Below are 26,534 nucleotides of genomic sequence, written 5' to 3'. Positions count from 1 at the left end.
TTTCCTGGATTAGAGAGCACAGTTACAAAACACCCATTAAAGGAGACTTCACTTTGATTCCTGCAGCTGAGGAAGCTTTAGCATCATTTTCTCATCTGCTTCTCCATTTCACCTACTTACTTGAACAACTTTCTCTCCTCTGCTTCAGCTGAAGCAACCTTCCACCAGCATCATTCCAACCATCTCTCTCAGCTACATCGCTATCAGATGATGGTACAGTACTGGCCTGTTTACGTTTTAGAGCTTCTCTTGCCATGTGGTAGGTCCCTGGAGTTTCTCCGACTACAGAAATTTGTAGCAGGAGAAGCTTCACCATATTCTAGAGGGATTGTAAAAGAGCAAAAAGTGTTCTATAACTTTCAAGCCAGAAAAAAAGCCCAGATTTATTGAACCCTTCTAGATTGCAGGAAATTTTATAAACCTAACAGAGCTCAGAGGAAAAGAGGAATGGTAAGGAGCTTATCTACAATGCCATACAGTAAGATACTTTGCTGTTTAAGACTATGACAGTTCATCCTTTTCTGTAACAGAAATATAACTTTTAAAAATGTTAGTGCCATTTGAAAATCGCTTATTGCTGAGCTCTAATAATAACTTTTTTTAAGAGTGTCATTTTACTCACTGCATATACGTTAGGGTCTTGTTCTCAGCTATAACTTCCAAGACCTAATTTAACAAGAACAAAATAATATTTAAATCAAAAAAAAAAATTGAACCGAGATTAGAACAATTCTATAGAACACTTCTATCTTCTGCAAACTCTTTGCCTCAGTGCCAGGTAATATATTTCTCCTGCTGATGTGAATACTCACATGGTTCTACTAAGATCTATGTGGCAGATACATTGGCAGTATTTCTTTCCCACATCCATACTTATAAAAAATCTTTACAAAATGCTAATATAATCTGAACCATTGGGAAGGAAGCATCAAACATAGAAAAAAATTTACACACTGTCAATTCTTCTTTTGTTTTTTTTTTTGTGGACTTTATTTTTTTTAATGTTCCATCTTAACACCTGTTTTTTTAATCTGGGTTTAATCCGGCATTTTGTTGCCATTATTACTGTTTGGAGAAAGACAAGAGGACAGAGAGAGACTTGATGAAAGAGAAGATTTACAACACCTTTTTCCTCGTTAGTTACATCCATATAATTATAGCAAAGCACTGAGTTGGTACCACTTTGCCATGCACCTGAAGCATTTTTTGCATGACAGTGCACTGATAGTTTACTAACACAGCCCCTACTGTGACTGACAGTTGGTTTTGGACTAAATCACATACATTTGAATAGGAGATGGTGGCTATTGGTTAGTTCAGCCAAAGTCTATTTGGCAGAGTATATTAACCTTCATGAAGCTCTGTATTATTGCACAGTTCCATGTGATGCTGCTGTCTACAGTGCAGGTTTACCCTTAGTTTGGCTACAAACAGTAGCCAAAGGCAGTGCTGTAGAAAGGCAGAGAATCACTGAAAAAGATTTCTTTAGCTCCAATGAAGATTGCAGGTATACCAGACACATCAATATGGCAGATGACCTGACAGAACAGGTAGTTAAAACAGTTTCTAAAATTCAGCTTTAGGAAAGTTGTTCCTGGGGCTGAAAAGCTCAAACCTAAGCTCACTCAAGAGAAAATTATTTTGGAGCATTGTTTCTATATTTAACCTCTTGGGAAGGCAAAATGAGTAAATTAATACTGTTACTTCAACCCTTTCATCTGCTTTATTTAACATTTTCCAAGAGCCCGTTCAATGCCATCTGAGTTTGTAAATTACTGAAATGGAAGGCATTAAGTCTGTTTATTGGAAAAGGAGCAAATACTGTATTTCTATTAAAGAAGCCAAATCTGAAGGTGATCCAAGAAATTGGATTAATGTAGGCTTCAGCCCAGAATCACAGATAAGTCTAGCCATCAATCACCAGGGAGAGAAAATAAAATAAAATAGGAGGGTGAAGAGAGGGTGGAAACATGATATAAGTCCTGCCATCTGACCTCTGACAGCAGAGCCCAGCACTGATGGGCACTGCACGAGCTTTCCAAACCAAGTTAGTAAGTCAGTGCTCTTCTTGAGGGCATCAGGACTGCAAGATATGGCTCCCAGGTTATCTGAGACCCTGGGGAGATCCTGGGGAGAAAAGAGATTTTCATACCACCTCTATAGGCATGCTTTACTCCAGGCATGTAGACCAGCTGCAATTCAAAGTAATTTAAACGCAGGAGCCCGGAGTTCAATTACTGTGTTCAGAATTAAGCATAAAGTGCTTGGAATCATTTAGAGTGGCCAAAACATCAGCCAAAGGTTGACAGGTATGCCACTGGCACTACAGGATAACCGTGTCCTTATGAAGCAGGAATCTGCAAGCCAGGCAGGGGATATGAGGGTGTCTCAAATGACGCCAGACTCCTATGCCCAGGCAACTGATCTGAGACCCTAATTTCTCTGTATAGCCCACAGGAAGAAATAGGCACTTGAATAGGTTTGTTCAGGACACTGAAGTTAGAGTATGATGGATTGCAGTCCACAAAGCATTTCCAGAGGCAGCAAGCCTTGACCGCTTACTTTTGTATATACACATCCTCCTCTGTGTTAGTGACCTGTTACACCTACCATCAAGAACAAGACGGATCGTGTCTGCTTTTGGGGAATGGCACAGTCCTTTTCCCTCTGCTATCACCTCTTCTTCCCAAGGGCAGAGCTTGATTGAAGTAGGGCAATGACCAAATGGCACCTGATGCTAAACCCACAGCTTCAGACTGTCTTAATCCAAGCTGGTGTTTCTTCTCTCTCCAGTTTGGCCTCTCTCTGACTGCTTTTTTAGTGAAAAGGGGACACCTGTCATATGTGGCATTCAGCAGGTTCAAATGTCTGATTTGAATGAAACAGTCAGGGTTTGCAACATGGGTGTCTGTTCTCCATCTGAGTGTCCTAATAACCTCTTGGTTACTGGTTTCTCCAGAGTTGCTTTAAAACACTTGTTTCATCGTGATATAAGGAGGGAAATTTCTGAATTTTTGGCAGGATAGTAAAACCACCCAGCTACAGTCTCAAAGCATGCACCCTCTCTCCATGGGAGGTGAGCAATCACACTCCATGCTATTCCCTCAGGTACTGGCCCAGATCCACGGCTGATAAGGAGGTATAATAGGTCTATGGCCCCACCTCCTTCCTTTGCCTTTTTGACATCCTGCTCCCCAAAACTGAGTGACAACAAAGGCTATTGCTGCAGTTCCCGGGCTGCCTAGGACACCCACAAGGCAGCCTGTCAGGTCCTGCATGGATGCCAGGGCTCGGCTGGGAGCAGAACCTCCTCAACACAAACAGTTTTGGAGCCTCAAAAGCATTTTATTTCATTTCCAGATACCAGCAGCATCACCCTGGGTTATCTGAATTACTCCAGGGTCCAAAGTTCCCTGCCTACGCTGCTGTCCCTTTTCTCTGTGAAATGTCCCCTACGGGTACATGCCAAACATCACCTGTTGGAGGGGCAGGAAGGATGGGGAAATTAAGCAGACGTTGAGAAGACTCAAGCAAAGCAGAAAGATAATGACTGCTCCAGCCAGTGCTGGCAATCACTGTGCAAACTTCCCCGCACAGCAGTGCCAATGCAGCTCGCTCCTGACTGCGACACACCTGCTTGCTGAGAGCTGCGCATCTCCGTGCCAGGGCTGCCCACCGCACCAAGTGCCTGTGACTGTGCTGCTCTGTACTCTCAAACAATGCCTGCAGTGGAGGGGAATCAAACAAAACCCTTCACTTTTAGAAGCAAACAGCCAAATTCAGACCTCCAAACACCACCTCCAAACAGTGGTGTGGTAACCCACTCTTTCACATCTCTGCTGCGTGTATACGTGCTGTATACCAAAGCAGGAAGTCACACTTTTCTGTCCGTAGAATCCTCTGTGTGATTTACAAAACATCGCTGAGCTCGTTTTAGGAGAATTCATTGCTGGAAAATGATTTTCAGTTATTGTTTTATTAATCAGCACATGCCAAATCATATCTGCAGAAGAAAAAAAAAAAGAAACACTAAAAGAAACCCAAACAAAAATAATAGAACAATTATTGCTTGAAGATTTTGATTGCCTATAAATTATAACTCTATTCAGCTCCATGACAATTTATGTTTTCATTTATGAAACCATTCTTGTTATTAACTTTCAGTCTTGTTTACTGGGGGAAGCAGGAATACACCAAGCAGGCAAATCATGTTAAACTATGTCCTGAAAACCTAGGGTTATGGCACATGGGACACGTTTATTACCACTGTTTTAACGCACATGATAAGTATAAAATGGGGCCCTATTTCAAAAGACGGGGGTTGGTCAGGACAAGGCAACTTACCATGACCACAGTTCCTAATGCAAAAGTGTCAATGTGCTTGGTATATTCATAATGTGTTTATTCTCATTACAGTTTTCAATTTGTCAGTGTTTTACTGGCATGCAACCACAGAGCATAGACTGCTATTGCTGGTTAACCTTGTTATTGCAGACAAGTTACAAGTCCTGACAAGAGTTTGATAACTGTGCCTACTTATTTTAAGCCATACATGAGGAAAGGGTAGGAGGTTCAAAGTAAGTTATGCTTTCCTGTGTGAGTCCCCATATGATCACTCAAAGTTACTGTAAATATAAAAGCAGAAGTGCCTGATTGCCATTTTGTCACTATGACACTAGGCAAGAAGGTAATAAAAAATAAAAAATAGAAATAAAAAGCAGAATCAAGCACAAGGATGAAGTTATAAAAACGTAAAACCCTGGAGCCTCAATCCTCTAAAGCAAATGTGTGGATTTAGCCACCTGCACAGGTGTTTTCAGGATCAAGGACTCATTCATTTGCAAATAATCTTTCCTGGAATCTATATCCCAGAAGAAACAGTGGCCAAACAGGTAAATAGTGGAAATTAGCATTTCTTATGGAAAAAAATATGCTTTTCTCCTCCTCCTCTTGACATGTTTACAGTCTATTCACCCATCTCAGCCCCTTGTTATATCCTGTTGTACACTTTGATTATAAACTTGCTGGGTCAGAATAATCTTTCTCCTAGTAATTTAACAAAAACAAAACAGCTTGCAAAAAAACATCATACAGCCCTGATCCTTGACTGAGGCCACAAATCACTTTTGGAATGTAAATACAATCTTACTGTTTGACCAAATGCTCCACAACAGTTAAATAATAACAATAAAGTGCTGGAGGAAAAGAAGAAATGAAATGTTTAGGCAGATCCTGGATGCTGATTCACGGATCATGTAAATGGGATAATGCTCTAAAAGCATCCCCCAAAAGAGACACCTAAATACACTTGTTCAGATATTCAGAGACATTGGCCATGTGCTGTTCTTTTAAAGTGAGGACTGTAGATGTGCAACCCTAAAATTAGAGGATTCACTTCCTATTTACAGTTTGCAATCTAAATTAGAAATTCACCAAAGACTGCCCCCCCCCAAAAAAAAATAAAATAAAAAGGCTTAAAAAATAAATAAAGGAAAAGTCATTGATCTTTAACAAGCATCTGCCAGTGGCTATTTGCACACCAATTCTGATTGTTGTCCTGCTGTGGAGAGAAGTGGTGCTGCCCCTTGTATATCTTTGGTTTGAGCAGAACTTCCTTATCATTAAGGTCCATTAGTGTTCATTAGAGTTGCTACAACATGAACAGCCGACATATGGGAGGCAGAGCAGAGACAGGCAGAATTCTGTTCCCAAACAGCATCTGACACGGCTTGGAAATCTTGCTTCTTCAATCTAGGAGCACGCTGCTTCTGAAAAATGCAGTACCTTCCACATCACTTTCCATCAGTTGAAGCCCATTTTACTAAAAATTTTGAAATAAAAAAAGGGTTAGCAGGTTTAGCAGCTAAACTCAGAGAGCTGTGAACCTGCCCTAAAATAAGAAAATCCTTCACTCATTCATCTTTTAATGTTCCCTCAAATTAGATGGAGAGAAAAGATAGTTACTGGCTTCACCCTCACCCTTCTCCACCCTACCATTTAACCACAGAAAAGACTGATTTACAACAACAGTAACTTCTGTACTATCAGACATCTACAAGTTTTTCAGTCTTCAATTTTACCTTACATAAGTAGATACTGCAGACTTAACATGCTTCAAAAAGTCAGAGCCATTTTAATGAACTACTTTTAATGTGACTACACTTCTAAGAACACGGAGTTCTTGCACAGGTGTTTCCAAGTGAAATACATTTCTGAGCCAGTTATTTTCTCTTCTGAAATCTGTTTTGACCCAAGGTTGGTAAAAAAAAAATAATAATTATTAAATGCAAAAGTGTTCTTTTCTGTTCTTGCTGTTTGTATTCCTATGCATTGGGATACTCTAGAGTAGAAACCTCATACATAATTTCACAAAATGTAAAGGTGGAACACCTATTCTTCTAATAAATTGCTTATTTAGAAAAACCTTCCCTTTTAAGCACAAACTCTCTGGTGCCAATTTTGCCACCTTGGTAAATATTTATACATGAATCACAAGCCTCTAAAGAAACGTTTTGGATTAAGAGCCTGACTGAAACACTGCTAGTAATAAGCATATTCATGTTTCACTTGCTGACCTTGTATCTGCTACTTTTATGGGAAAATCAAATGCTTTTCATTATTACATTCAATTTCTGTCCTATATTTCAAACCACTTCTAAACTCTGCTTCTTGAGGTTCATGCTGATGTGTAAACAGAACGTTTCTTTATGAATCATACAGAGATGTCAGCACCTTGGGTCTTGGGTGAAGTTCACAAACTTGATAAACCTAAACCTTAAGGGACTTTTTGTTGGGTCTGTGAGAGCAAAATGGCACATTTAAATCAATTCTGTTTATACACAGTATGTAAAGGAGACTTATTTTTATACCCTGATACACCTCAGTATCAGAAGGAGAAACATCAAGGGTAGTAAGGAATCAACGGGGTTACGGTCATTCAGCCAGAATAAATGTGGTTTATTGTACATGAAAGGCCATGCCAGAGTTAATCCCATTTTTAGCTCTGTGGTTCTCACCACACAGTGATGTTACATAGCCTGTGTAACTGTCTTTGGGACAGTAGATTTACATGGCAACATGCTGTTTTGGAAAAATATTGTAGTTTAATTAAGGTGTTTTTAAAAAATAAAAAATGAATTGATGAACAGAACTTAAGAACTGACTTACAGGCCCAACACCATGAGATTCTTGTCCACTTACTTCACTTCGTCCATTCATTGAAAGTGCAGGAAATGCAGGTCATATCTCAGCCTGCCTCTGCCCAGGATCAAAACAAGAAATAATAACAAGGTTCTTGATACTTTCTCTGAAATCCAAGAAAAAAAAAGAAAAGAAAAAAAAAGTAATGAAGACTCTACTGTAGTCCTTTTATTCTCTTCAGGAGGCTGAGATCATATACACCAATACCAATCCCCCCAGTACAACTGGAGAACCAGAGGTGTCAGGTTGATTGCTTTGCATATCTCTGCAAATGAATGTTGGGGACATGAATCAAACAAAAATTGCATTCAGAGAATGAGACACAGAAATGCGAGGAATATGCTGGAAGAAAGGGCATTTTCCCTCAGTCATGAAAGGTTAAAAATATAGTAGTTACTATCGTGCAGGTCTGTACACTATCCAGACTTTTCAGGTCTCAGAATGTTATACTTCCCTTACCTATAGCAGAACAAAGAGAAACAAGATTTAAAACAAAGAAAAGCATTTATTCCATTTTTTTTTCCATGTTTTATATTTGGAAAGATATGGCAGAGAAACCCTAAAGTTAAGGGGAAACAAGACAAGGGAAACAATGTCTTAATAATTAACATCCTTACTTCTATAGTCTCCATGGTTGATGGACCAAGGGCAGGCTCCTTATACTAAAGTGATTGGACACGACAGAGAAGGGTTTGAGTGGACATTAATACAAATGTGTTACACAGTAAAAAGATGAGTTATATTCCCATCAGTGTGTGACCTGCTAACATGATTTTAAACACCACTACTCTTACCTAAAATGAGTGTTTAAACACAGCAATTAGCCTGGATTGTAGCATAGCTCATTTTCCTAGAGTTAATGATCAGGACTGCAGCAAGAAAAAACAAAACAAACAAACAAAAAAAAAACCATAAACTAAGTGTGAACTAATATGGGAATACCTCCACAGCTTGTGGACAGACTTCCCCATTTAATGGAAGGGCATTAACTGTGACATCCTCTCGTGGTATTTGAAAGAGTAACAAGATTACTCTCAGCAATATCACTGACAAGAAAGTGTGCACGAACAGGCTGATTATCAAAATCAGCACAAATATTTTATTTTCCTGACTGAAAATAGTTGAAAGCAAGAGGAACGAGTATCTGGTGCCAAAAAATAGGAATTGTATCACTCCAGCATGGGATTTTCCAGCCAGCTTTCAAATTTGAGCCCAAACATTATTAACAGTTCTAAAAAAAATAAAATAAAAATAAAAAATAATTTTAAAAAAGTTCAGTAACAAGTTTAAAAAAAAAATCAAATGCTTTGGCAATTACTGTTTGTATCCAGATCACAAAGAAGTACCAGAATGCAAAGGAAAAGGTCTGGCAGCCCTGCTGAGCAAGCTATAAAAACAACAAGTGCCAGAAGGCTCACAAAAACAAACAACCCCTCCCAACCCGATTTGGTTTTATGTTTTGTGTTTCCCCAGAAAGTAGGAAGAGTGTTCAAATATTGAGCAGATTATCCTGACAGAGTAATTCTTAGTACTGATTATTAGAATATTATTTATTCCTGCTGGCTGAATGTGTCATCTCAAACTCAGTGAAATCAAAGGCACCTTAAAGCAAACTTCCCCTCCCTATTTTCTAGGGAGAGTTGGAAGAGCCTCTGGTGGCAGGAGATGAGATGGTGATGCCTACAATGTGTTATGTGGCTGCAGGAGTGAGGCAGGGTCCCAGGAGGTTGCACAGACATCTCCACTGCCCTGTTACAGAGATTCACTTCCTGACTGTGCCTGGCCAGAGGGATGAGACAGCACAAGGGGAATTTGCAAGGGGGGATTTTGCCAGTGGCCAGGCTGATGGCCTGGTCCAGAGCACAGAATGTCCTTCGTGGGTTGGGTGTGAGGGGAAGGCAGCAGGAGTCTGGTGCTATTGGCCACAAGGTTCCACGCAGAGCAGCAGGGGTGGCCAGGCAGCTGCTTGTCACCATTGTCCACAGAGAGGAGAGATGGAGGAAGTGTCCTGAGCAGTGCTGGGGTAAGATCTGAGACTGGAGTTGGGGCTGAGGCTCTGGAGGCACAGAGAGGCACAGGTGTCCGCAGCCGGAGTGCCGGAGGGAGGGTCACCTCGCCAGCGTGGGCCCAGATGGCACTGCACATGGCTCACCCCTTTCCGGAGCCGTGTCCACTGAGGCAGCACCTAAGGTCACAGCAAGGCTTGGCAAAGACCTTCCAGAGCTCCCTCTCCCCTGCAGTCACTTGAATTTGGAAGGGCGGCAGGTCTGCAAATGACAAACTGCTTTCCCCTGATCTGGGGAGGGTTTCCTGGTGACCTTGCAGAGAACAGTTCCCACCAGCACCTCCCCTGAATGGACAACAACAGAAAAAAAAAAAAAAAAAGTATATATATATAAAAAATAAAACAAAATATAGTTCTGCTCCTTCACGTATACTGAAATTACAGGACCAGGGTCGGTCAGTCTCTGCCTGACCAGTCAGGCCACCTCAGCGTTGCTTGACTTGAGATATGTACCCAGAGCTGCCGGGAAACTTTGGATCCACACTGAGAGGTGTAAGCTCTCGCCAGTCAGGCTCTGTGCACCAGGCATGGAGATGGCTCTGGTACTTGTCAGAGGGCCTTGGCCTGCAGATATGACGGCTGGTCAGCCTGCTTTGGTGCTCCCAACTAGTGCTTCTTACCTCATGCTCAAACACTGTGTTCCTCCCCACTGCCTTCTCCAGCTGTGCAGGTTGCCACATGCAACAAAATGCGTGTGCAGGAGCACACTGGAGCCCAGGCCTACCAGTGCTGGGCCACAAGTGGGACCAAGTGTTGGAAGGGCTTGGGCAAGGTCACACACAGTGCTCCAGGGGCCACACTGGGACCCTCCAGGCATACTGTAAAAGTACCTCTGTCATGAGGATAGGACAGGGTTAGAGGAGAATAGATTCTGGCAGGGTTACCCATATTTAAGGAATCCCTGAGAGTGATATAAAGTAGTAGCACATTCAAATTCCCACCCAGGATCACAAACTCCATGAGTCTTGTGACTTATACTGACTTGTTTTAATAAAAAGCAAATTAAAAAGCATGAAAACATGACGCAAATATAATCAATACAGTTACAACTGTACATCACTCCTCCCGAAGCAAGAGAGAGGGTGGACTGCATCTCAGTAAAGTATTTAAAGTATTAATATAATGGGGGGGTACCAGCTCAGCTAATAAAACACTCCTCTTTCTTGCCCTTGTGTTTAATTTGCTGTTGCAGCACATGGCAAAGGTTTAGCATCTCAGCTCATTTAAGGAGTTGTGACCCAGCATCATACTGGTGCCACCATATACCAAAAGATTGAACATAGCTGTTAATTACAGCTTCCCAGCAGCTCCAGAGAGGGAACACAACTAACTATTTAGTAAGCAGTGTACCTGCACTGAATAAAGACAAAAGCTCAATTTGAAATATTTGAAAGTAACTTTTAAATCAAAAGAAATGGTGTGAATTCTTATTACATACACTTCCACAAAAGCCTTTTTTGCTGCTATTACCATGTACCGTGTACCCTGGGATAAATGTGTGGTTTACAGCATCTACATTACAATGTATAACTTTTAGCACTTACACTTTATGCTGTAACACATGCACAGACACTTTTTTTTTTTCTCCTCAATCTTCTTTTGGATATGATTTCTTAAGGCTTGTCTACATGGAGGAAGTTAAGCAGCACAGCAATTCTGGGATAACTACTCTCTGATAGCTCCCTGTGGACACTTCATTGTAATAAAAAAAAAAAAAAAAAAGGACTTTATTCGGGAATAATTACTCTGCATTGTGAGTGGAATAATTATTCTAGAATAAAAATCAAGCTAATTCCAAGACAAAGTGTATACATCTATGTAAGAGTTTTGTCTGTTTGTTTGGATTTTGTCAGTTTTGTTGGTTTTTGTTTTTGTTTTTATCCCAGAATATGAATAGGATGCTAGACTATCTGGATTTTTTTTTCCTCGAATGGCTATGTTAGGCCATTTTTCCTTATAGATGAAGTTATGGCATTGAGTTAAATAAAACGCCTGTCACCTGGATCCTCATTAGTTTGAAGTGCAGTTTTTCTCAGTCCAAAATATTTGTTTTGGCAGCCAATAACAGCCTGATGAGCCTTTCATTGACACAGGGTTTTTTTCCATTCTTTGGTAACAGGGGATGTGTCCTCCTCCGTGTATTCTTCAGATGGAAAATTTGTAGCTGAAAGACAAAGTGGTACAGACTTTGTTTTGTGAGATCATGCTGGAAAAGATCTTCTTTTCAGTACATTTCTAGCAAAAGAGGGCAATTGTCTCTGCCCCATAAATCCAGAAGAATCAAATTGTAATTGGCAAGCTTGTATCTAATAGTGTTTTGTCCCTCCTCTCTCCCTAAATGCAACTGGCTATTTATTTCAAGCAGCTAGGTAATAGAGATCAGAGAAGGCCATGATGGTTTTCCTGTTAAGCAAAACTGAAATAGCTCTCCACCTGGCCAAGATGCAGGCCAACCACAGGCATCTCTCCTGATCTTTTGTCAGTGATCTTCCTCCAAGTTCACTCAAGCATCCCTTACCTCCTGTATTTATGACCTCTCCTGCCTTTGTATTTTAACTGGCTCTACTCTCAGGCTGTGGGTGGAGTGAAATGTGTAAAACCACCTGCTCATGATGCTGTGTTTCCATTAAGCTTCAGAAAAAAAAAAGGTTTATTCAGTAATTAAAAACTCTTTTTTGCCTTTAGATGTGTCTAAGCGTTTCTAACAGAAATGTAAGTCACGCAAACAAATTCATTCCTCATTCATCTTCTTGGCCTGCCTTTCCATTTAAAGACGTGTAATTCTGTTTGTAGATGATCTTCAGGGTCCTTAGTCCTTTCATAATATGTCCTTTCATTTCCCTCCTTACCCTTCAGCATTTTTAAGATCTGGCAGCAAAGACTGTTTCAGATACATAATGTGCTCATGATACTAATAGTGTTTAATGCATAGTCTAGTGGAGATATTTGAAGTATCACATGAACCATAAAGAGTTAAATTCAACTGGCTTCAGTCAAATCAGCTTTATGTGCAGATAAATTGCCAGGCAAAGAGCAAAATGCAAATATTGCTCCTGATTTTGTGTACACCAGCATTTTTGGTAATTTTTAAACATTCTATATTATCTTTTAAACAACAGATGGTGTTAATAAAATTATAAACCACACCCCATAAAATGCCGAACAGCAATAGCATTTACCATGGAAATAATACAAGGTATAATATTTCTGCGTTTATGAAAAGCTGAGCATGAAAAACATTCACGTTGCAAAAGATAAGACCCAAAATACTCCTTTTCATTTCTTGTGAATGCAGCTTCAGCATTTTAATTAGTATCAATTACTGTGAATACAGTTTTGGATGTGTTTTAACTTGTTCAAAAGTTTCAAAAAAGAAAGTTTTTATTTGTTTTGTATTAGTCTCTCACTGCAAGTTCAGATGTGCAATGCAAAAATAATCTGCTCTAAGAAATGGAGTTTGCTTTGAATCAGTTAAAATGAAAGAGATGGATGACATGTTAAGTTTTCTGTGAGCTCTGAGTATTAAATTACTTAATAAAGAAAAGTTAGATTTGGCAACACTGGGTAAGTAATCAGAAAGTAATGAAAACACTTAAATAGGTGACAAGTCAAAGCTCTATCAAGGTCCAATTCTTTTTTTCAGGAAAACTCACGTTAACTTTGATTGAAGTGAGAGCTTTTGGTACACCCAGAGACGAAAAAGAATGAAGACTAGTTAATGTAGAGATCTTTATTCCACTGACATTTTTCAAAAGTTTATAAACTAGATGGAAACAGACTGGCTTTCCCCTTCAGATTAAACTTTCAGTCTGAATATCACTCCATGAGAACACTACAGTAGTTTCTCAGTAACAGTATAGAGACATATGGACAAAACAAGTGTCTTCTATACACGCAAAAGAATGCCACCAAGCCTGTCATCACTTGGGTCATTCAGCACTTCCTCTGCCTATTTTGAGCCCAGCCTGCTGCCTTATCATATTATACTGGAAGGAGAATCTGTTTCTTCTCTCCTCATTCTATCTTTTTGATATTCATAAGTCAGTCCTCTTCCCCCCCAAGAAGCCCAACAGTCATGGCAGCTCAGCTACTCATCCAACATATATGAAAGTAAAGTGTGTTTGTTAGAGAGCAAGGAAAGAAGTGTTGTATGGAGAACCTGAGCATAGCTAGACTACAGCACAGTAAGTGTGAACCCAGTCAGACTGTACTCTTAATTATGGAAAGTAGTGATTATGCAGGATGAAAGTCCCGTCTCAGGCAACTGCTGCCAGGTCTACCTGTCTTAGGGTGTTCCAGCAAGGTGTGTGGCTAAATCTTCATAGCTCCACCCTCCTTTCATAGTCTCCTGTGGCATGTGTGCATCTTCATTTTACAGTCTTCAGGGCTAGTCCTCTGAGTTCAGTTTATATGAGTCAATAGACTCACGCTGGCGTTACCGAGATCAGAATCTAGCCATTTGTATGTCTGAGCACATATTCTCCTTGAAACAAGTTTGTGGTAGTATATTCAGGAATGTTTCACACTCGGGTTCAGATCTGGTTCCAGCTGGAGTTCCCTTGTAATGTTCCAAATCTCATTAAGTTAATGAGAGTTTTTTTCCAGCAATTTCAATGGGATTCCCTGTTTCTGTGCCCACATCCTCTGCTCAGCAAGGCACATGGGAAGCCAGGGCAAGTTCCAGGAACAGAAGGCCATGCTCCATCCCAGCCTCTCTCCTTGCAGCAGGACACTAAAAGAGGGTACCAGAGCAAACATGCCAGACAGAGGTGGCTGGTAGCCACTCTTTCCTGCCTCCCCTATGCCTTGAAGTTCACAAAAACCCAGTTTCCCTATTTTCTCTGTGTACTGGTGTGGTCAAAGATCTGGATTTAGGAGTTACACATAGAAAGTTTACACAAGTAAACAAAGGAAAATAAATGAATATTTATGTGTGTTACCAAGCTTGGACGGTGCACATTAACATTGTAGAGGTGGGCTGTGGTGCAACCTCCACCTACAGGTCGATTTCAACCATTTAACAAGTGCACATTTCCTTTCCATGTATATTATCAAATTGAACTGTCACATCTGGCTGCCTTGCTGACCACCCCCCACATCCACCCCCCCAAAAAAAGGGATCTCGGTGTGGTGAGGCACTGGCACAGGTTGCCCAGAGAAGCTGTGGATGCCCCATCCCTGGAAGTCTTCAAGGCCAGGCTGGATGGGGCTTTGAGCAGCCTGGTCTAGTGGGAGGTGTCCCTGCCCATGGCAGGAGGTTGGAACCAGGTGGTCTTTCAACCTGAGCCATTCTATGATTCTATAAAAAGAGATTCGCCTCAGTTGAACTGAGGGACAGCTATAAACCTTATACAGGCAGTGACAAAGCTTACTTATTTTCATGGAAAGAAGACTCCAGCAATCAGGACAGTCAAACCAGTACCTTTAATGAGAACTAGATTCACCCACACAAACAAGTTGTATGGACTCAGAGATACGTATCTTCTCATACCCAAATCATATACTTCCTATTAGCACTACAATTATTATACAGACTCACTAAGAGAAGTCTATCTTCCTAAATATTTATTTAGTGTTGATAGAATTGCTTACAAAACCTCTCTCTCATTCTGAGAATCTCTTACAAGACTCCCTTGTTCCCAAGTTCATTATAGCTACGTATATTATTACTGTAAATCTTTCTAATGCCTGAAATGTTTGGCTCTGAAGAACATTTTTATAATGAGGGTGGGGCAACGCAAAACTTTTCCTCTCCTAATTCATTGCTAAATTGTATTTGCAAGTTCAAATGCCAGAGTGATGAAATCACAATATTATTCATTGGATTTTGTTTGATTATTTGGTAGTGTTGTAGGGAAGGTATCTATAAAACGACATGAAAAGCAGAGCAACAGAGCTTTAGGGGTTTTCCGGAACTTCTCTTCCGCACACATCAATTTTACTGTATGACTGTCCTGAAAGATTTATGCTTTGTGTTTTGAGGGCCAGGTTTTAAATGGCTTCACAGAATAAAAATATTAAAATTTAAATGCAACTTTAAAAATGTGTGTTGGACCTTTGGGCTGTCTGAAGAGGTCAAGTTCAAGACACTTATAAAAAGACCATTCCCAGAGAGACTGCATGGGAAAGCCTATTAACATTACTGCTTTCCCTTTATTTCCCCTTTGATCATAAAATAAGGTTATGGGTGGCAAAAGCTGTAGTGGTGGGAAGATCCCGAATAGGATAGTATGATTTAATCTACTGAACATAAAAATAATAAATAATTAAAAAAAAAAAAAGCAACACTATGGTGGGGTACCAAGCAAGACTATGAGTACAAAGTCCCTTGCTAAGAAGAAAAGAAAGAAAGAAAGAGTAAATACATAAATAAATATGAAATTAAAAATGGCTGGTACAAGTTCACAATATGAATTAAGATTTTAAAAAAAGGAAGAAAGAGCAATTTCATTCTACTTCTTTTATTACATCTCATTTTATTCATACTAAAAAACATAACAAATATTATTTAAAGAGTTCCTAAATCCTGAGTAAAAATAAACAAACTCAGCATCTGGCATAAGAAATAACAATGGACAATTGTCTGTTTATGCTAGGGACATGCCTCAAATTCTCCATATTCCATAAAGGGAATATCCAAAGCCTCCTTCTCCTGCTTGTGCAGGCCTAGTAGAGACAGTGACTGATTTTGGCAAAAAGAGGAAGAATATATGTCTGCATGAGCAACTCTGGGCTTATTTTCACCCTGTCTATTTTCAACTTTTTTTTTTTTTAATATTTCATTCTGAAAGCTGATTTTTTTCCTCCACTTTACTGTCTTAGGTAAAATTTGAAAAATATGTTATATGAATGATCTTCCTTTCCTGCTAAGGGCATTTTATACTATGTGAGTATTAAAAGGTCCATAGTGCTGAATAGACTCAAACTCATTGATTTTAAATGGTCCCATATAAATAAAAGCAAAATTTGGCTCTCTAGAAGAAAGCTCTGTTATTGTCATGAATATCTTAAGTGTAATCATTTTTCTTTTAATTAACATTCTAAAGAGAAGAGGAAGTTGGAAATCCAGATAAATCTGTTATGAGTCAATTCAGAAGCCAGGATTAGCATATGCAATCAAGATGGGTGCAGCAAGATTTCATGGAAGAGTTCATGAGGAAGCAACCAGGATGCATCATTTGCATGGGCAACCTCCTTGGTTTGTGTTCTTCTCAACCTCAGTATTGTTGACTTGACTCACTGCATGAATATTGCCAAGGAGTAGCAAACCACGATTTCATTTTCCTGCTCTCACTAGTACATCTTAGCCAGACATGCGGTTTTAAAAAAGACAAATCATATGATCTATGACAAACAGTAGTGGTCTTTTTATTCTTTCTGCAGATACTCTTTTATTATTATTTTTTTTAACAGAATCTCCTTCTAGACCCCAGTTGTATAAATATCATAAGCAGATATGCAGATGGTTCTACTTTTCCTTGATTAGAAAGATGATATTGAATATCCCTCAGGCACTAGGAGTGGGATATTTCACACATAGGTCACCTGAGCAAGTGAAGCCTTTATCAAGGGGTGACGGATTAGTGGAAGACATAAAAGGAGTTGATGAACTCACATCAGGTACTATCAGACGAGTATTTATATTCTAAAGCCAATGGCAAATTTACAAGAGAATGCAGCTTTTTTTGCCTTTTTTTTTTTGTGGTGAAACAAAACAACAAAAAATGACCTTTACGTGTACAAAGGCTGAAACCTTTAACATTTGTGAGCTGATTATTCTACAGAGGCAACACCATGGAGAATCTTAGAAGTCCTGGTGGTGTATCTGTTTTATAAATAAACTGAATCCCTCCTCCTGGGAGGAAAAGCTAATGTTTTCCTCAATTCCAATTACCCAGAAAGAAGAATTAATGCCTTTTAAAATATGATACTTATCAGAAATAAAAATTACTGAATATGTATCTGGGATCTCAATTGTCCTGAAAAAGCTGTCCATGGCATTGCAGAACAATACAAACACAGCAGAGTTTCTGAAGGACAGTCACTACTGAACTCATTTCCAAAGTACGGCATAATTTTGCTTAGCTCTACAGATTAACTGAGTTTGATAAAAACTGAACAATCATTTGTAAATCTCAAGCCTCAGTTACCATGGTTCACAGGAAGCTGTACACCTAATGCTAGTTAAAACAACCTGTTGTTTTGTAATGACTGGAAAAAGAGTATTGAATGCAAAGAAGTAGATAAACTGCATTTAAGCCTCAAAGATAAAACTCTGCTAAAAGAAGCTCATGTCTGCTTTTGCTGAACTTCATTAGTTATAAGCTTTGTACAACACCGCTTTTCCTCATATTGCCTAAGCTTTTATATTTATATTAGTTTAACATGAGATGCAATCCCTCCAAATTCAGCAAAGAAAATGATACTGCTTCACAAGTGGACTTTCCTAATTCAAAGTTTCCTGAAACAAAAGACTGCTTGATTTTTTTTTTCAGTCATGCTGCAGAACTGGAACCATTTCAATGAGTATGAAAGATAGCACAGTCCTGACACTGTAGTAAAGACTCTGATCACTATAATCATGGCAATGATAAACCCTTATTTTAAGACAGAAACTTCAAAGTATGAAAACAAACACACCTACTGGACTTTCTTTCTCTTATTGAGTCACGCTCCATTATATTTCTCTACATCATAGTCTATCTAAAAGCAACAAAAAGTAAGGAACCCTGCACATCAGAAATGCTCTACGTGGACTACATTTTTAGAGGGCATAAATACATTAGAATATATCAATGTATATGAACAAATTAGGGTAGAAGGGTGTGTTTCAGAGACTTTTCAGTGTGTGCACACTATTAAAATATGTCTGAGATCTGTTTAGAGAAAGCAACAATTATATTTCTTATTAAAGAATATGCAATTACAGCCCTCTTTACACTTCCTGCTTCCTTCAACAATGAAGACCTGTCTGCGTCGAAGATTATAAAGTCCTGCACTGTTTCACTAGGTCACCAGCCTGAACAGGCCAATCCACTTTCATGGCAATTTATTCCTGATTTTCTCTCCTGGGCCAACTTCTTTTATAATAATACTGAGCCTAACTGGAGATTTACAGCATCGTCACTGCAAGAGAATTAGCCCCTGTGAAATTAAATAGAATGCTGTTTAAACTTAAACTCCAGAAACTTTTGTGAGATCCCTAATGTATTATTCTCATGTCTACTATCTTTAAAATCTTCTTCAGATGCTGAAAAATCTGAAACTCAGTCCTCCCACTTTTCCACAAAATTTGTCACAGACATAGCTGTGCTGCAAACACTTTGTATACTAAACCATTATTTTAGTTCCTTTTTGTTTATGGTATTTGTCTGTCATCAGAAAAACCAGAAAGACTACAGTTCAGATTTCTCAGGATCATAAATGGTTTGATTAAACTACAGATGTTAATTAAGACCCAAATCTGTATCTTCATGCATAGCCAGAATAACCAGCTTGTTAGCTAGGGAAGGCCCATGATATTTAGAATATTCCGTGTTGTAGGATGCAGATCACAAGTGGAAGGCTTCCAGGGCAGCTTCTGTAACCTCCTCTTCAGTTGTATCATGCAGGTTTGGGGAAAAAAACATGCATGGGACAGACTGTCTGAGCTGTGCCCATACACCCTGGACGTGGCAAAAGCAGACAGTTAAGATATGGCAGGGCAAACCTGTGCACTGGGCTGCCATCACATTGGCAACATTTTTGGAAGATTATATTACTCCCTGATTTGGGAAGTTTGCAAGCAGATTAAGTATATATATATATAATATATATATATAAAGAAATAAGCAATTTTGAATCTCACTATGCTTTTCCTATAAATAAATAACTTAATATGTTTTTTTTCTTTTTTAATTTAGTTAAATTCCACAAAAAATCTCTCAAACGAACATGAATGTCTAGTCACGCTGGCCATTATAGTTTCCAGTGAGAAACACAGTGAGAATTTTCATTATGAATAATATTCAATCCAAGAGTTTTTCTGTGCTGTCTTTTGTGATACAAAATAAAATGGACCACAAAATCTGCTGAGAGAACAGCTATCAGCAGATACTAAGTACTGGTGTTCATATGAAACCAACTGCTATGAATAAACAGGTACTGATTTATATAGTTTATGGTCTAATCCAGTAAAATATTCCAAAACCTTGGTGCTCCAGCATCTAAGTCCCCTATCAGGTATCCAGAACCTTGTTTTTAAAGTGGTGGGCATAAAGCAGGACAAGCAGCCCGGAAAACAGGCAGCACATTGTGCCTTGACCCCAGCATAAACTGGCTGGAACTAACAGGGAAGAAACATGGAGGTTTGTCCCAGATTGAAAATCCTGCCTCCCTTTAAAGCCAGGTCTTTACCTGAGGGCTACCTGTAAAGACAGGGCTCTACCCAGGGCTGTCTGAGAGATGCCTCCATCCAGTCAGTATCTACACCCTGATTCTTTTTATGAAAATAGGTTCCTGTGATCTTTCCTTCAAAACTTATGTTTTATTAAAACATAGCTAGAGGAGAAGCTGTCTTCCCATCTCCCTCTGTATAACGACTCTGTGATTAGAGCGCTCACACAATCACGGGATTCATCGCTCCTGCTCTGAAAGGCCCCAGCTCACACTCCTCTCCCCCAAGGGAGGACTCTGACCATCAGGCTGATGGTTATTTTAGAACAGGCAATCTCGACCCTTCTGCTGAAATGGTGCCCTTGAGCGCAAACAAATTCAGGATTCCTTAGATCATAATCTAATGTTTAAGTTATTCCCAGGGTTGGGGAACACACAGAGTTTTCCTGGGATTATTTCTATCTTCTCTATCTTAAATTGTTGTGGAACAAAAAGGGGGTGGGGTGGGGGGTGGGGGGGAACACGACAACCATAATGTCTCCTGGGAGTAAGTGCCATCACTACCAGAGTGACCCTGCTCCAGTTATGCCAGACAGTCTGGAGAATGCTCCAGGAGGGGCCAGGAGGTCAAGCCAACAAAGTGACCTGGGTAGAGAAATGAAATGCCATGGAGCTGAGGTCCTGAGGTCCCTGCATGAGCAGGCCTGAAAGGCAGCTTCAGAGTCACAGGTAGAAAAGGAACTAACTCCAAGGCCTGAGCCATGAGGACAAATGTACTGCTTTGAGGTTTAAGCAACTGCCCAGCAGAAATTTTTGGAATCATAGCTGTTTGTTCACATGCTTAAATTCCACCCGAGTCACACATTTCACACCACCTAGACCAAAATGTAAGTATTGACAGAGACATCTTTGTGCTCACCAAAGTATCTGTTTATTTATGAGAGAGAGAGAGAGAGAGAGAGAGAAGGAAAGAAAAAGAAAGAAAAAGAAAGAAAGAAAGAAAGAAAGAAAGAAAGAAAGAAAGAAAGAAAGAAAGAAAGAAAGAAAGAAAGAAAGAAAGAAAGAAAGAAAGAAAAAGAGAGAGAGAAAGAAAGAAAAAGCAGTTGTTGAGGACAGTTAACATTGAAAGCACTGAGTTGTTACCTTCACAGGATAATCCTTGTCAGTGCTCAGCTGACGGATTGATGTTCAAGGTATGGTGTACCTCTGGCTGGGAATCATCTTGCAAGGTTTAGGGCTTTACACTAAAACTGTCCTGTCTGTAGATAAACCATATAGGGAGAATTGTGCTAAATCCTATTTTCACGTTGCAATATTCCTGAGGTTAAAACATATTTTTTTGCAGAAGTAACGTGTTTATTCTGACATTGTAACTAATGTCTTCCACTACATGACAGAAACATTAGAGGAAGACCTTACTGACTAGATGTGGTAAACTCTTGACCAAAGACATTGCTTTAAAACTTCCTTATTGTGGGCAGTTTCTGCTTAGGCCTTTATAAAGTCTCTAAATTTCTAATAAAAAAATGTACTTGTATCTCTAAACAGACCTGTGATGAGGTGTTTATGTTGCCATCTATAGAGGAGGAAAAGCCCTTCCACTGGACTTGTCAGGAATGCAAGAAAAAGAGATGATTTTATCTTATTTCTTCTGGTTCCATAAACCCATTTACTAAGATCTAGTGGCACACCTTGTAACTCCTAGTCAGGTATTCAGAATAGCAACATGCGTATGTTAAATATAATTTGTGAAATATATGCCATATTTGATAAAAAATGCATGTAGTCAGAATCATATGATGATTTAATTTGCTTAGATGTAAAACCTGAATTTATTATACACAACCTATATTTGTAAAAGTAGACAGTCACCTGGTTTCTCTTCACTGGTCTAATCTGGCAGTCCCTCACTAGAGGCAACAGAGTTTTTAAAAGCAGCCAAGACAAGCCAGACGCCAAGGGGAAGGAACAGACAATGTGCAGGAAAAAGTGGTTAACACAAATATTAATACAACCCTCGATCCTTTCCAAAATGAAAGTTTCAGATCGACAGAAGGTGGAGAGGGCAATCAGACAACAGAGAAGCGAGTCTGACGTCGTTGACGCATCTGCCACAAGTTGATCTTTTCTTCTGTAAAGCAGAAGTTGTAAGAGGAAATCTACAGGATGCAATTTACTTTCTTAGGTAATCAAAAGATCTTCTGCAGCAGAAAGTGGAGCGGAAAGTAGTTACCATCTTGAAGAGAAGCTGAATGGATTGAGGTACTGTGTAGCATCAGGGCTTGGAAAAAGAACCTTCAGTGAATGACGGGAGGAAACTCAAGCCAGTCTGGAGAAGGACAGATGAATTTATTATGGACATGATACACTTTTCAGTGAACAAATTTTTAGAAGAGGCATTCAGGTAGTGAGGTGACATAGGCCTAAGTTCAGGAGATTGGTTTCTAGCCAACAGATGGTGAGATAATCAGAAGATTGCAGAAATACTCTGAAAGTAGCTGCCATGTTCAGAAAAAAAGTCATCCGGATCTCTTCCACTGAGCCACCAGTGATATCAGACATCAGATACGGTTCTGATAAAGCTGATAATGGCCACTTGCATTTAAAATATGCATGGAAGGCCTCTCCCACATGGTTGTATTTTTTTACTGACATTCTCATCTGCAACAGATAATACTAATATCAGTTGGAGAACAGTTGCTCAAACCAAGTCTTAATATTTCATTAAGCTGCTGAGACAGCTATGGGCAGACCTTGCTAGTGAGCAGTCTTTTTGCCCTGTTTCATAAGTGTATGAACATGGTACAATACATAGGCTGCCATTCTTGTAGCTTCTTAGGGAAAAAAAAAAGACTCAACAGTTTCTGATGTGCTCAGTTTAAAGCAAATCATGAAGAAAGCAAGGAATCATAAGAAGTGCTAGGTAGCATTCAGTGTTTTTCAGTGCTATAACTTTAGCTGTACACTATGACCTGGAAATAAGCCATACTTTATAAGGTGTGTGCTACCTGGGAATGACACAAGTATCTGAGCATTACTGAGAGTTCTGTTGATCTTCTGTTGATCATCTGTAATAACAGGCAGGAATGGTCTTCTCTATCAGCCATGGGTCAACATAACTCTCAAGTATCCACACCTTTATGCAGTGTTTCTTCTTAATAATGACCATTTTATTCCAAGCCCCCACTAACATCAGATTCAGAAAAAAAGTGCATGTATTTATTTGGTTCTGTGATCTATGCAGAGGCTTTTAACCCCACTCTACTCCACTCCCTGCTCTACTATACTCCCCACCTCTACTCTCTACTCATGTCTAAACATTAGTGTATTTGCATGTCTGAAAGGAACTGGAAAGTATCTGCAATATTTCCCAGAGGATCTGATAGCTCTTCTTGCACAAAAGCATATTTCCAAATCATTATGTCACAGTAACACTCCAATAAGGGGCACCTCAGGAAAGGCTCCTGACATAGTGTCAGTCTTCTGATTCACCAGTTTCACCACCTCACTTGAAAGATAAACATTTGGACATTAATATTTTAAGTTAATACCGTCTTTCTCTTGAATATGTTATGTCTGTCGTCCATATAGGATGGGTCATTAATAAGATGGTCTTTGGATAAATTTACTTTTACCACTGTTCAAAGTCCATAAAACTCAGGAACAACATGTGGATTTCTGATGTTCCTTGGCAGGCTCTATACCCACAAAATCATGAGTGAATTATTGTGATTCATATGCCACTTTCATTTTTGGCAGGTAATGCTAATGGCATTGGAGAAAGATTCTTTGAATGAGATCTGCACCCACTTCCCTGAAATCAGGACTCTGAAAAAAAACTCAGAACGGAGCTGTCAGTATAAAAACATAAAAATATGTATGAGCATATATTCTGTATAGGCTTTGACTGTACAACTTCAGACTTCAGAGACAAGCAGGATGAGCAGGACTTTCTATAGTTCCTGTAGAAGGCTGGGCAAGGAAACATCTGGAGATGGACACTGAGGAAGAGGAAATATCTACGTGTCAGTAATAGGAAAGTTATATTGTACACCTGCTTTTTAGGCATGCCATCTGCGCTCAGTCATACCATAATACAGCTTTGATGACATGCCACAGCTAAAGGGCAGGCAATATACTTCTTGCTTCATTGACATGAATGACACAACTCTGTAAAATTCACTGCTTAATGATATAAATCGTAACTCTCACAGTATATGGTTGCCTCCACACACACATGTTCTTCAGTGCTTAAACCCATACTAAGTATTTTGATACTGAAAGCACTGAAGGAGAATTATGGTGAAAACCGATGCACACTAGGTAAGCAATAGCACCTTATCTATACTAATGCTGAACTCATTATATTTTGTTGGCCTATAACTACACCATAACATCCAGTGAATATTGTTTACAATAACCTAATAATGAGCAATTCTGTTCCCATTACTGCTCACAATCTCATATTAAATGTTTCTTGTTTCCAAAGTAAACTGCCTGACCACATAGTTGAAAGGTATCACTACACTTTTTTAAAAGCTGAATAAATCTTGTATTCAGAAAAGGAAACGTGATATTTATATATATAGGTGTGTGTATATATATACACACACTTTTTTTTAAAGTGTGTAATTTGACTAATATACAAAATCAATGAAAAATAAGACTTATATTACAGTTCTTTCTTAAAGAAGCATTTTCCACAGTGTGCTTCGGAATCTTTAAGAGGGAGCATGGTCTAAATACAGAATTCAGTTCCAGTCCTGGATCTACTCTTAAATCCATGTGCAGCCTCAGGCAAATGTGTTAATTTTCCTGCTTCAGTTTCCCTGTCTTTAAAGTGGGGATAACACGACTAACCCAAATAGCTTAGCTGCAATTTATAAGAGTGAGTAACTCGACTATTAGATTTCTGAGACATGAAACATGATTATTATTAGGATTCACTGACCAGTCAGTCGGGAGAGTGGGATACAAATAAAGGAGATGGGTCTTTGACAATAGAAGCATGCCAGTTAGGCAGGCAGGCAGGCAGGCAGAGGAGCTCTGCGAGGAGGCAGCTCTAGGGAGTGGATAGTTATGCCTGTAAAAGTGTGAACGTCCCCTTTGTACTGACTTTCTATTTATTACCCCATGGTACCTAGAGACTATAAAAAGCTAAGTCCTCTCTGAGAAAGGGAATAGGTCCAAAGCACTACAACAAGCCAGCTGCAGGCAAATAAATTTTTATCTGTGTAAGAGAGCTAGATGTTATTTTCTAGTGGAAATGTCAGAACTGATTAAAGACTTAGCATTTCTATTTAAAATGAGAGTAGTGCTTGATACATTTTAAAGGGAGAAAAAGTCAGAGGCCCGGTAACGTGGAGATAATGGGGTGAATTCATTTCTGGGCTTCCTGCAGTAGTTTGGTACTCAACACACCATGGCCAAATTCACCCCACTGTACCTCGTACAAATGGGAGTGCCTCTTAATAACTGAAAAAAAAATATTCCCCCTGCTGGCAAGGTCAATATTATTAATTGTTGTTCTTATTATTAACCTTTGGGCTTGTGTATCCTCCACGGATTAATGATTATTCAATAACTGCGCTACAAGGTTGCACTTTCTAATACCAATTAATAGAAGAGTGCGGCACAGGTTAACTGAGAAAAGCATTGACATATCAACTCCATGGTCTCGGTCTTGTTTCTGAGACACGCAAAGGTGTCTACACGAATCGTAGGTGCCAGTTCCCAGGGCTGGAAAAGGCAATGCGCCTCGAAGTCAAAATAAATTAAAAAAAAAAAAAAAGGAGATGGGCTGACATCCAGGGTCCCCTCTCTTCTCAGTCTCCTAGGGAATAAAAAGCAGCCTCGGCTTTCAGGGAAACCTGCGCTCATTGCCAGGTTCACTTTCCAGGAACTCCACATCCAAAGCGTGCAGCAGCGAAGATGAGAAACAAGGGTCTTAAAAACAAAAGAACAGAGAAAAAGTCCCTCCCCGAGGAGAAGTTACACGCACAAAGCCAGTTCCGAAGGAGCGGTGCCGAGGGGCACGCGGTGCCAGGTGACACCGCAGCCGGCACCACCGCGGGGGGCGATGCGCGGCTCCCAAAACCACGCGGCGCGGCGGGACCCGGCTCCGCTCCCGGTCCCGACGGGGCGGCGGTGGGCGAGCGGCGACCCCCGGGGGGCTGCGCGCCCCCAGCCCGGCCGGCCCCGGCCCCGGTGCTGCCTGAACCGCTGGGCGCCGAGGGGCGCACGCCGCCCGACAGGGGCCGGGGGTGCAGGTGTGGAAATAAAGGATCAGGGGCAAGCTGGAGGGAAGGGGAGGGGGCCGGGAAGGCGGGGGCGGAGGGGGGGCTGTGTGTGTGTGTGTGTGCGTGTGTGTCCCACCTGACTCCCTGCTCGGCGGGGGGGCGGCACACACACACACACAAACACACACACACACACTCACCCGCCGCTCGGTTCCCCCCCCCCCCCGCCACCCCCTCCGCCGCTTCCCATCGCCGCCCCATCAGGGAGGGAGGGAGGCAGCAGGCGGGGACCCCCCCGGCCTCCCTCGGCCGCGCTGCCCCGACGGCACCGCCGCCCCCTCCCCGGGGGCAGCGCGCACCTCCCCGCCCGGGGGGGCCGGGGGAAGGAGTTGGGGGGGGGGGGGGGGGACCGGGGAGGTGGGGGGGGGGGCCGCAGGCAGACGCCCAGACAGACAGACAGACACGCAGACGCACGGGCAGGGCTGCCCCACGCCGGTACCTTGCTGCCCTGGTGGTTTCCGTCCGGGCTCCTCCTTGCTGAGGCAGCTCGGGAGCGGAGCCGAGCGGGCGGGTGCGCGCGTGTGGCTGTGTGCGTGTGTCCGTGTGTCTGTGCGTGTGGCTGTGTGTCTGTGCCTCCGTGTGTGTGTGTGCGTGTG

At 40.7% G+C, this 26,534-nt stretch overlaps 1 long non-coding RNA gene across 1 annotated transcript; it reads right to left on the bottom strand.

Annotated features, from left to right (window-relative positions):
• Nucleotides 1–7,317: 7,317 nt before the first annotated feature.
• On the bottom strand, nt 7,318–26,482 carry LOC136790045 (uncharacterized). The gene is made up of 3 exons (XR_010829214.1): nt 26,378–26,482; nt 20,783–25,585; nt 7,318–11,429 (listed from the first exon to the last, which is right to left on the bottom strand). It is a non-coding gene; the product is annotated as an uncharacterized lncRNA (long non-coding RNA).
• Between the last annotated feature and the right edge of the window lie 52 nt (nt 26,483–26,534).

This window comes from Anser cygnoides, chromosome 2, assembly GCF_040182565.1.
Source record: "Anser cygnoides isolate HZ-2024a breed goose chromosome 2, Taihu_goose_T2T_genome, whole genome shotgun sequence".
Classification (NCBI taxonomy): Eukaryota; Metazoa; Chordata; class Aves; order Anseriformes; family Anatidae; genus Anser; species Anser cygnoides.
The sequence above is the reverse complement of the archived record's forward strand: the minus strand, read 5'-3'. Positions and strand labels throughout refer to the sequence as shown.